The following is a 12,751-nucleotide window of genomic DNA, read 5'->3' on the forward strand; positions in this document are numbered from 1 at the left end:
ATATAACAAAATAGAAATAGACTCACAGATATAGAGAACAAATGAGTGGTTACCAGTGTAGAAAAGGAATGGGGCAAGATTAGGAAGATGGCTTCAGAATTACAAACTACTATATAAAATATATAAGATACAAGGATATACTGTATATCACAAGGAATATACTCAACATTTTATAACAACATGAAATGGAGTACAATCTAAAAATATTGTATGTTGTACACCTCAAACTAATATTAAAAATCAACCATACTTTAAAAAACTAAAATGTTAAAAAAGTCATTTCAATTTCTTTATATAAATATTTCTATATTTATACTCTAAACAATAATATTTGCATAAAAATATGAGCTACTTGCAAATATTCCAAAACTCCTTGATAATGTAGACTTATATACATGTGAAAATTAGCTGGTTGGCTGCATTGAAATATCAGAATGGACTCACTCCCATAATTTGGTTTGAATATTGAGACTGATGACACCATACACACACCAAGAGGTTATTACACAATTGAGACTTTTCTGGGAAGAACAATGTAAACCTCCCAAAGAGGTGCAAAAACGGCTTGACAGGACAAAGAAAGAAGTCTGGCTGAAGGTTTTTATTGTGATTTTGGAGTGGGGCCAGGTTAAGGACTCCTAAGCAGTTTGACAAGGGGCTTGCAGGGCTTGACTCTCCCTCCAATGCCAAAGGATTTCTTATTTGCTCCCTCAGTTGTGGGACAGAGGGTAAGAAGCCAGAGTAAAGTTTAACAGTTATTAACAGTTAAACATAAAAAATGAAATCTGTGTTATATTAACCAGTAACTAATTTTAATTTAATTATATTCTGTCTCAGCATCATTTCTTTAGTCTGTTTCAAAATTTCAAACTTACAAATCAAGATCCTTTGTTAAAAGACTTTTTCATAGAATATGTCTCAGTTTTTAAACATGTTTTAGTTATTTTAAAATTAATGTAATTATATTTTAATAAACATCTTCCCCATAAAATCAGAGAAACAAGAACAAAGACTACTTTTGCCAAATATTTCATTCAAAAACTATAGCTGAGGATGGGACAGAACCACTGAAAATAACTCACCCCTGAGAATCAGGAATCTAGTGGTCCCCTGAGACTTAGGCTAAATCAGAATAATAGTGGACACATCCTTTCTACACTCCACCCCCAGGCTAAGAAACATCAAGTGATAAGACCCAGTAGTTTTCTGCTAGACAAAGTCCCAGAGCAGGTAAAGACTATTTTTGACTGAAGCACAGTACAAAGGAAAGACCTAAAGATGAGGATGAGCAAATACTGAGATAAAACCACTGGCAAACCGACTCCTACCCTAAAATAGGGTATAATTTGAACCCTGTACTATGCTAAAGGAAACCATAGTAACAACAAATCCCAAATACATACCAACTCTTAACTAGATTGACTCAATTCCCATAAAAATGGTTTAGCAGAAGGCAAGTAATCCCATTTACAATCCAATAAGGAAAAACAAAACTATTTATTTCAATTCACTTCAGCCTCTGGGGCACTACACAAGATGTCCAACAATAAAAAATCTATTACAAGGCATACGAAAAAAGAAAGTTAAAAACAACATATTGTCAAACAAGAAAGAAATTAACAGAACTAAACTGAGGACATAGATTTGGAATTATCAGACAGATAATTGAAAATAATTAAGATTAATATGCTAAATATTCCAATTAAATAGATCAGTTCAGTTCACTTCAGTCACTCAGTCGTGTCCGACTCTTTGCGACCCCATGAACTGCAGCACGCCATTCCTCCCTGTCCATCACCATCTTCCGGAGTTCACTCAAACTCATGTCCATTGAGTCGGTGATGCCATCCAGCCATCTCATCCTCTGTCATCCCTTCTCCTCCTGCCCCCAATCCCTCCCAGCATCAGAGTCTTTTCCAATGAGTCAACTCTTCACATGAGGTGTCCAAAGTACTGGAGTTTCAGCTTTAGCATTATTCCTTCCAAAGAACACCCAAGGCTGATCTCCTTTAGAATGGACTGGTTGGATCTCCTTGCAGTCCAAGGGACTCTCAAGAGTCTTCTCCAACACCACAGTTCAAAAGCATCAATTCTTTGGTGCTCAGCTTTCTTCACAGTCCAACTCTCACATTCATACCTGACCACTGGAAAAACCATAGCCTTGACTAGATGGAACTTGTTGCCAAAGTAATGTCTCTGCTTTTCAATATGCTGTCTAGGTTGGTAATACTCAAAATTCTTGAAGCCAGGCTTTAGCAATACATGAACGTTGAACTTCCAGATGTTCAAGCTGGTTTTAGAAAAGGCAGAGGAACCAGAGATCAAATTGCCAACATCTGCTGGATCATCGAAAAAGTAAGAGAGTTCCAGAAAAACATTTATTTCTGCTTTATTGACTATGCCAAAGCCTTTGACTGTGTGGATCACAATCAGTTCAGTTCAGTCACTCAGTCGTGTCTGACTCTTTGCAACCCCATGAATCGCAGCATGCCAGGCCTCCCTGTTCATCACCATCTCCCGGAATTCACTCAGACTCATGTCCATTGAGTCCGTGATGCCATCCAGCCATCTCATCCTGGGTCGTCCCCTTCTCCTCCTGCCCCCAAACCCTCTCAGCATCAGAGTCTTTTCCAATGAGTCAACTCTTCACATGAGGTGGCCAAAGTACTGGAGCTTCAGCTTTAGCATCATTCCTTCCAAAGAAATCCCAGGGCTGATCTCCTTCAGAATGGACTGGTTGGATCTCCTTGCACTGCAAGGGACTCTCAAGAGTCTTCTCCAACACCACAGTTCCAAAGCATCAATTCTTTGGCACTCAGCCTTCTTCACAGTCCAACTCTCACATCCATACATGACCATAGGAAAAACCATAGCCTTGACTAGACGGACCTTAGTTGGCAAAGTAATGTCTCTGCTTTTGAATATACTGTCTAGGTTGGTCATAACTTTCCTTCCAAGGAGTAAGCATCTTTTAATTTCATGGCTGCAGTCACCATCTGCAGTGATTTTGGAGCCCAAAAAAATAAAGTCTGACACTGTTTCCACTGTTTCCCCATCTCTTTCCCATGAAGTGATGGGACCAGATGCCATGATCTTCGTTTTCTGAATGTTGAGCTTTAAGCTAACCTTTTCGCTCTCCTCTTTCACTTTCATCAAGAGGCTTTTTAGTTCCTCTTCACTTTCTGCCATAAGGGTGGTGTCATCTGCATATCTGAGGTTGATATTTCTCCCAGCAATCTTGATTCCAGCTTGTGTTTCTTCCAGTCCAGCGTTTTTCATGATGTACTCTGCATAGAAGTTAAATAAGCAGGGTGACGATATACAGCCTTGAGTACTCCTTTTCCTGTTTGGATCCAGTCTGTTGTTCCATGTCCAGTTCTAACTGTTGCTTCCTGACCTGCATACAGATTTCTCAAGAGGCAGGTTTTAAAGGTAGAATGAATATATTCAGAGCAAGGAAAGTTACCATGAATAAAGAGAGCTATTACGTATGATAAATAGATCAATATTTGTATGTGATTTTCTTTTTACCATTCTTTTACTTTTAATCTGCTTATATTATTGTACTTAAATTTCTTATAGACAGCATATAGTTGGGTCTTGTATTCTTTTTTTTAAAACCCATTCAAATAATCTTTGTCTTTTGATATTATTATATCATTTGAATTTACTATAATTATTGATGTATTTTTCTGTAGGCATACCATCGTGTTGTTTGCTTTCTGTTTGTTTTCGTTTTGTTTTTCTTCTGCGACCACCCCTTTCCATTCTCTTTCATACTGAGTGAACATTTTTGGTATTCCATTTTAGTAGCCCATTTTACCCATTGTAATGTTGACTATATCTTTTGTATTATGTTTTTGCTAGTTGCTAAAGAAATTAAACATACCTAGATTTTCAGTTTACTTGATATTTTACCATTTCAAATGCAACATAGAAACCTTACTACCATGTAAGTGGTCAGATATCCTGTCCCCCTTAGTATCATATTATCAAACTTCACAAGATAATGTTAGATTATTTTGCTTCTAACCATAACACATATTTCAACAAAATTAAGAAAAGAGAAAAATTTATTTTACTTATCTAGATGTTTACAATTCCTGTTGTTTTTACAACAGTAGTAAATTCTAAGTACTTCTGGATTTATTTTGCTTTCATCAGAAGAACTTCCTTTAGTATTCCTTGTTGTTTTGTTCAGTCGTTCAGTTATGTCAGACTCTTTTGTGAGCCCATGGACTGTAGCCCGCCAGGCTTCTCTCTCCATGGGATTTCCCAGGCAAGAATACTGGAGTGGGTTGCCATTTCCTCATCTTCCAGACCTGGGAATCAAACCCATGACTCCTGAGTCTTCTGCATTGGCAGGTGGATTCTTTACTACTGTGCCACAGGGGAAGCCCTTGGTATTCCTTCAGTTCAGTTCAGTTCAGTCACTCACTCTTTGTGACCCCATGGACTGCAGCTGGCCAGCCTTCCCTGTCAATCGCCAGCTCCTGAGTTTGCTCAAACTCATGTCCATTGAGTTGGTGATGCCATCCAGCCATCTCATCCTCTGTTAATCTTTCCCAGCATCACTTTTCAGTTAAAATTTACACTTGATATTATCATTTATTTCTCAAGACTTTTGGCTCAGGTGGTAAAGAGTTTGCCCACAATGTGGGAGACCTGGGTTTAAACCCTGAGTCAAGAAGATCCCCTGGAGAAGGAAATGGCAACCCACTCCAATATTCTTGCCTGGAAAATCCCATGAATGGAGGCACCTTGTGGGCTACAGTCCTTGGGGTCACAAAGAGTCAGATAAAACTGAGAAACTTCACTTTCACTATCTCTTTTCGTTCAAGCATATTCTTTCTTACTTCTCGAGCATGATTATAAGCGCTGCTTTAAAATCTGCTTGATAATTACAATAGCTGAGTCAAGTCAACGTATACCTCTATTGTTTGTCTTTCCTTTGAGAGTTATTAAATTTTTTCCAGTTATTTTTCATATAAGTTTGGATTGCATTCTGTATTTGAATATTATGTTGAAATATTCTTCAGTTCAGTTCAGTTGCTCAGTCTTGTCTGACTCTTTGTGACCCCATGAATTGCAGCACGCCAGGCCTCCCTGTCCATCACCAACTCCCGGAGTTCACTCAAACTCATGTCCATCGAGTCGGTGATGACATCCAGCCATCTCATCCTCTGTCATCCCCTTTTCCTCCTGCCCCCAATCCCTCCCAGCACCAGAGTCTTTTCCAATGAGTCAGCTCTTCGCATGAGGTGGCCAAAGTACTGGAGTTTCAGCTTTAACATCAGTCCTTCCAATGAACACGCAGGACTGATCTCCTTTAGAATGGACTGGTTGGATCTCCTTGCAGTCCAAGGGACTCTCAAGAGTCTTCTCCAACACCACAGTTCAAAAGCATCAATTATTTGGTGCTCAGCTTTCTTCACAGTCCAACTCTAACATCCATACATGACCACTGGAAAACATAGCCTTGACTAGATGGACTTTTATTGGCACAGTAATATCTCTGCTTGTTAATATGCTATCTAGGTTGGTCATAACTTTCCTTCCAAGGAGTAAGTGTCTTTTAATTTCATGGCTGCAATCACCATCTGCAGTGATTTTGGAGCCCAGAAAAATAAAGCCTGACACTGTTTCCACTGTTTCCCCCATCTATTTGCCATTAAGTGATTGGACCACATGCCATGATCTTTGTTTTCTGAATGTTGAGCTTAAGCCAACTTTTTCACTCTCCTCTTTCACTTTCATCAACAGGCTTTTTAGTTCCTTTCTGCCATAAGGGTGGTGTCATCTGTATATCTGAGGTTATTGATATTTCTCCCAGCAATCTTGATTCCAGCTTATGCTTCTTCCAGCCCAGCATTTCTCATGATGTATTCTGAATATAAGTTAAATAAGCAGGATGACAATATGCATCCTTGACGTACTCCTTTTCCTATTTGGAACCAGTCTGTTGTTCCATGTCCAGTTCTAACTGCTGCTTCCTCACCTGCATACAAGTTTCTCAAGAGGCAGGTCAGGTGGTCTGGTATTCCCATCTCTTTCAGAATTTTCCACAGTTTATTGTGATCCACACAGTCAAAAGCTTTGGCATAGTCAATAAAGCAGAAATAGATGTTTTTCTGGAACTCTTGTTTTTTCAATGATCCAGCAGATGTTGGCAATTTGATCTCTGGTTCCTCTGCCTTTTCTAAGACCAAAATATATTCTTGATGTCATTTAATTACTGCAGGGAATGATTGATTTTAGTTGTAATTGAGTCCAGTTAAGTTCTCACACACATTCCGTCAGTTTCTCTACGTGCTTGTCATATTTTTTCCATCTCTACCACATGTGTATTATTTGATGACTTGTCTGGAATCTAGGTGGTCATGAGCATATTAGTTTTATTATCAAAGAGTTTCGTATTCTGTTTACTTCATAAACATGTGCATGAAACTTGAGGGTGAACCCAAGTGTTTATACACAGCATTATGTTATCTCTTTCCTGAGCGCCTGACTCTTAGTGATTTCAAGACTTCCCTGGTGGCTCAGATGCTAAAGCATCTGCCTGCAATGCAGGAAACCCGGGTTCAATCCCTGGGTCGGGAAGACCCCCTGGAGAAGGAAATGGCAACCCACTCCAATACTCTTACCTGGAAAATCCCATGGACACAGTCCACAGGGTCACAAAGAGTTGGACACGACTGAGTGACTTCACTTTCACTTTCACTTTACCAGTTCCCAGGGTCTCACTTCTTGGTCTTCAAGCTATAAAATTGGACCATCAGTTTCTCTACCCAGTCACATAAATTCTAGCACTGTCTTTCCTCTAGGGCCAAGAAAAGATAGTGTGTATGTGTGTGTGTGTGTATGTGTGTGTGTATATGTGTGTATGTGTGTATATGTGTGTGTGTGTATGTGTGTGTGTATGTGTGTGTGTGTGTGTATGTGTGTGTGTGTGTGTGTGTGTGTAGAGAGAGAAAAGCAGCAGTGTGGATTCTTCTCATGCTCTCAGGATCAGTTCTTGTGGTCACAGAAAACATACTGTCTCTCAGAGTTCTGGATTCTTGCCCAGTTACACTACTATCATTTTGCTGCTGCTGACCAAAAATTCCTTTGAGGCTAGAGTGAAGGAGAAAAACAAAATTTTGAGGAGAATTTTTCCATTTGTTCTAGCCTTTAAGCTTCCTTCTTTCCTGTTATTCAGAGCAGAAAGTTTAGCTTCTTTTGGTACTCTTTCTCTCTGCATTCAATAAAGAGTTCTGGGTTACATATTGACTTTGAATATGCAGAGTACATCATGAGAAATGCTGGACTGGAAGAAACACAAGCTGGAATCAAGATTGCCAGGAGAAATATCAATAACCTCAGATATGCAGATGATGCCACCCTTATGGCAGAAAGTGAAGAGGAACTAAAAAGCCTCTTGATGAAAGTAAAAGAGGATAGTGAAAAAGTTGGCTTAAAGCTCAACATTCAGAAAAAGAAGATCATGGCATCCGGTCCCATCACTCAATGAGAAATAGATGGAGAAATGGTGGAAACAGTGTCAGACTTAATTTTTTTGGACTCCAAAATCACTGCAGATGGTGATTGCAGCCATGAAATTAAAAGACACTTACTCCTTGGAAGAAAAGTTATGACCAACCTAGATAGCATATTCAAAAGCAGAGAGATTACTTTGCCGACTAAGGTCCATCTAGTCAAGGCTATGGTTTTTCCAGTAGTCATGTATGGATGTGAGAGTTGGACTGTGAAGAAGGCTGAGCACCGAAGAATGGATGCTTTTGAACTGGGATGTTGGAGAAGACTCTTGAGAGTCCCTTGGACTACAAGGAGATCCAAGCAGTCCATTCTGAAAGAGATCAACCCTGGGATTTCTTTGGAAGGAATGATGCTAAAGCTGAAACTCCAGTACTTTGGCCACCTCATGAGAAGAGTTGACTCACTGGAAAAGACTTTGATGCTGGGAGGGACTAGGGGCAGGAGGAGAAGGGGGCGACAGAGGATGAGATGGCTGAATGGCATCACTGACTCGATGGACGTGAGTCTGGGTGAACTCCGGGAGTTGGTAATGGACAGGGAGGCGTGGCGTGCTGCAGTTCATGGGGTCACAAAGAGTCAGACATGAATGAGCCACTGAACTGAACTGAACTGAGAGGATAAGAGCCTGGAGCAAAAAATGGGACAGTTTAAGTTCTCATTTCATTTTCCGATAGATATTGTACTAAATATTCTTCAGAGTCCAGATATAATTATTTCATGTCCAGGGTTTTGAGAGGCATTCTATGGGAAAGACAGAGAAGACTGTAGTTACTCCATCTTGAGTGGAACTAGAACCTTTGATTGTATGTGTTAAAGAAATTCACTCTTGCTTGCGCTCTTGCTCAGTGGCATCTGACCTCTTTGTGACGCCAGGGACTATAACCCTCCAGGCTTCTCTGTCCCTGGGATTTTCCAGGCAAGATTACCGGAGCGGGTTACTGTTTCCTTTTCCAGGGGATCTTCCGGACCCAAGGATCAGTGGAACCCACTGGCTTCTGCACTGTAGGTAGCTTCTTTACCACTGAGCTACCTGGGAAGCCTTGTCAAAGAAATTCATGGAAACCAAGTTTATTTAGCATATATTTATGTGTCAAAAGTTTTTGTTTTTTATAAATCATAGTTGTCTGATAACCATCATCATTAGAATAATAATAATCAAAATTCCCAACATTTAGGTTCTCATTTACAAAGAGTTTGCATGTACACCATATCATTTTTATTTTTTCAACAGTTCTGGATGGTATTATTAAGCTTCTTCACCTAAAGGAAATCTAATTTAGAGAATTTGTTTCTTCTCAAGTTCACTCAGCTTGTAACTATCAAAGCCAAGTCACAAACCAGATTCTTCCACCAGATATTAGTACTCTCACATGAATGTTTTCTGAAATGTTAAAGAAGCAGTGATATAGCTGTCAGCAATCATAAAAGCCATAGTGAATCAGTCTTATGTTAACCAATGAGTATTACAAGTAGTCTCCTAGTCTAGTAATTTGAAATCCAGTTCCTTTTAATAAGCTGGAGAATAAAAATGTATATCAAAACACCTTAGGAGAGTTAATACATACTTTTGACTAGTAGGTAGTAAAACTACTTACTAATATGGTAAGAAGCTACATGAATTATCTAAACTTCTTATTCGGAAACTAAGTTCTGTTGAACATCTTGAAAAAGAAACTACTAGTGTTGGTAATTGGCCTGTCAAGTCTGTTAGATCCAATGAGACACTTTTGAAAAAAAAAAAAAGACTGAATTCATATTTAAATAAATAAGAGGTCTTAATAAATCTTCAGATACATGTAACTGTCTTATATAAGAGCTCTTAATAAATCTTCAGATAAATGTAACTGTCTTATATGAGATAATGATAATTTTATATTTTAAATTTAAAATTATTTATAAAATCATATGTAAATTATATATAATTGCATATAAAGCGGAATATATATATATACATATATATATATAGTACACACACACACATACACATGCACACACGCAGATGTCCCTGACTTAATGTTTCAACTTACAAGTTTTCAACTTTACCATGGTATGAAAGTGGTATGTACTCAGTAGAAACCACACTCTGAGCTTTGAATTTGAATCTTTTCCTGGACTCATGATATACAATACAGTATGAAACTCTCTTGCGATGTTGGGCAGCTGCAGTGAGCCACAGCTCCCAGTCAGCCACACAGTCAGGAGAGTAAACTACTGACACGCTTCCAACTGTTCTGTACCCAGACAGCCGTTCTGTTTTTAACTTTCAGTATTCAATTAATTACATGATATATTCAATACTTTGGGGGCTTCAGGAACAGTGGTAATGAATCCACCTGCCAATTCAGGAAACCCAGGAGATGCGGGTTTGATTTCTAGGTCAGGCAGATCCCCTAGAGATGGAGATGGCAACCCACTTCATTATACTTACCTGGAAAATCCCACAACAGAGGAGTCTGGCAGGCTACAGTCCATGGGGTCACAAAGAGTCAGACACAACTGAGCATACCCACACACATTCAGTACTTTATTATAAAATACATTTTGTGTTAGATGATTTTGCCCAACTGTAGGCTAATGTAAGTGTTCTGAGCATGTTTAAGGCAGGCTAGGCTAAGCTATGATACTGAGTAAATTAGGTGTGGTAAGTGAATTTTAGACTTATGGAGTTTTCAAATTACTATGAATTTGTTTGGATGTTACCTCATTATAAGTTGAAGAAGTTCTTATTGAAAACATTTGTTTTGTAGTAAAAATCTCACCAAAGTATCTGAAAAAACTCAGAAAGGCTTTTTTGGTAAATATCTAGAGATACCCTTCTCTTCCCAATATGTCCCTGCATGAATTAAAAGACTGAAATTCATAGGGCAAAAAATAGGACATTAAATAATATGGACTTGTGATCACATACTGCATGCCACAGATAGTACTGACATATCAAGTGTTGTAGAAAAATGTAGGGGAATAGCTCTACAAATCATGCTTTTTGGAGTGAATAGTCTCATTTATATTCCATCAGTTCAGAGAGAAAAAGGCAGGAAAAAACTCCACCTCAATCAAGAAGAGCTGCACTGGATGAATGCCTGTGAGGTGCTGAATATTGAGCTAGGAACAAGCTATTCTAATCAACTTGTCTTCCGGGTAAAGATTTGGAAAATTCTTGCAGCATCAAGCAATGAAGCTATTCATTGTCAGTATTTTAAACATAAAAATCCATCACATGTGGTGTTTGGATATTAAGCATTTTATAATATGACATATACGTTAACTTTTCTGTTTGTTAGCTTATGCTGCATAGAATTTCACTGATTTGCTGCATACATGAAAGAACATGAACCTAGTGCTTTGTTTCTGTTGAAACAGTCTGGCAACTGTTCTAAGTGACCTGTGACCAAATCCAAGGACATGTTACTTATCCTGTCTCTTAGCAAAACCATGTGTGGATAAATATTTCCTTATTTAGCAGTCATTATGGGTTAAACTGTGTTTCTCCTAAAAGATATGTTGAAATCATCACCCTGAATGAAAGCATATTTGTAAATAATGTCATGGCAGATGTTAAGATGAGATCATGGGGGAGTAGTGTGAGCCCTTGACCCAAATGACTGTGTTGTTATAAGAAGACAACACAAAGACAGACAAAGACACAGGAGGAGAACCGCATGTGGTGACAGAGGTAGAGGTCAGAGAAGCAACCGAAAGCCAAGGATTGTCAGCCCCCACCAGACTGCCGGGAGGAATATCAATAACCTCAGATGTGCAGATGACACCACCCTTATGGCAGAAAGTGAAGAGGAACTAAAGAGCCTCTTGATGAAAGTGAAAGAGGAGAGCGAAAAAGTTGGCTTAAAGCTCAACATTCAGAAAACGAAGATCATGGCATCTGGTCCCATCACTTCATGGGAAAGAGATGGGGAAACAGTAGAAACAGTGTCAGACTTTATTTTTTGGGGCTCCAAAATCACTGCAGATGGTGACTGCAGCCATGAAATTAAAAGACACTTACTCCTTGGAAGAAAAGTTATGACCAACCTAGATAGCATATTCAAAAGCAGAGACGTTACTTTGGTGACTAAGGTCCGTCTTGACTCATTGGAAAAGACCCAGATGCTGGGAGGGATTGAGGGCAGGAGGAGAAGGGGATGACCGAGGATGAGATGGCCGGATGGCATCACTGACTCGATGGACGTGAGTCTGAGTGAACTCCTGGAGATGGTGATGGGCAGGGAGGCCTGGCGTGCTGCAATTCATGGGGTCACAAAGTGTCGGACATACTAAGCGACTGAAATGAACTGAACTGAACTGGAAGCTAGGAAGACACAAGGAGGGATTCTCATCAGTCTCAGAGGGAGTAGTACCCTGATTTTGGATTTCTAATCTCTGTATTTGTGAAAAAAGAAGAAACTATTCTGTGGTTTTAAACCACTCAGTTTGCTTTACTTTGTTGCAGCAACCCTAGAAAGCTAATAGAGAAGTGGAGAAACAAAATGTTGTGTGATATGTAAAAATTAACTCTAGTGAAGAAACATCTTTAAAACTCACAGATAAAATACAGTATTTAAAGTAAGAATGGATTAAAATAACCTTGTTTTTCTTTTATCATTTATATCTTCATTTGAGGGCAACAAGATGTGGCTTCTAAAAAATGCAGACATTATGAAAGGAAAATCTACGATGAAGGTAAAGACACAAAAGAAGAGACTTGATAAAAATATAGTGCCATAGGAAAACCCAAATTTCAAAACAAAATTAAAATTCACTTTGGAGTGAACAGAAAAAGAATTGAGCTGAAAATCAGACAAGTGAAATGCTTAGTCATTTAAAATTCTCCAAGATGCAAGAAATAATGAGAGAAGATAGGAGGAAAAATATTAAAAGAGAACAAACATAAAAGTTGTCATTCTTCACAAGATTAAAAAAAAAGCTTAAATAATAGAACAGAATCAACAACAACATATTTGAAAAAAATGACATGGAGCTGAATAGATATTGAAATAAATCAATGCATATAGAGAAATATTAACACTTACTCATCAATATTAATTTTAGATAAAGTAGAATTTGTGGGGAGAATACTACTATATGGGACAAAGAAAAACTGTTATATAGATAGGTTAAAAAATCACCATAATAGCACCATAACAGATATCTGCAAAAATAATTTTGGATTAAAATGAAAATAAAATAAATTAGGTCTCATCTGTCACTGGATTGGATT

This window comes from Ovis canadensis, chromosome 7 (genome assembly GCF_042477335.2).
Source record: "Ovis canadensis isolate MfBH-ARS-UI-01 breed Bighorn chromosome 7, ARS-UI_OviCan_v2, whole genome shotgun sequence".
Taxonomy (NCBI): Eukaryota; Metazoa; Chordata; class Mammalia; order Artiodactyla; family Bovidae; genus Ovis; species Ovis canadensis.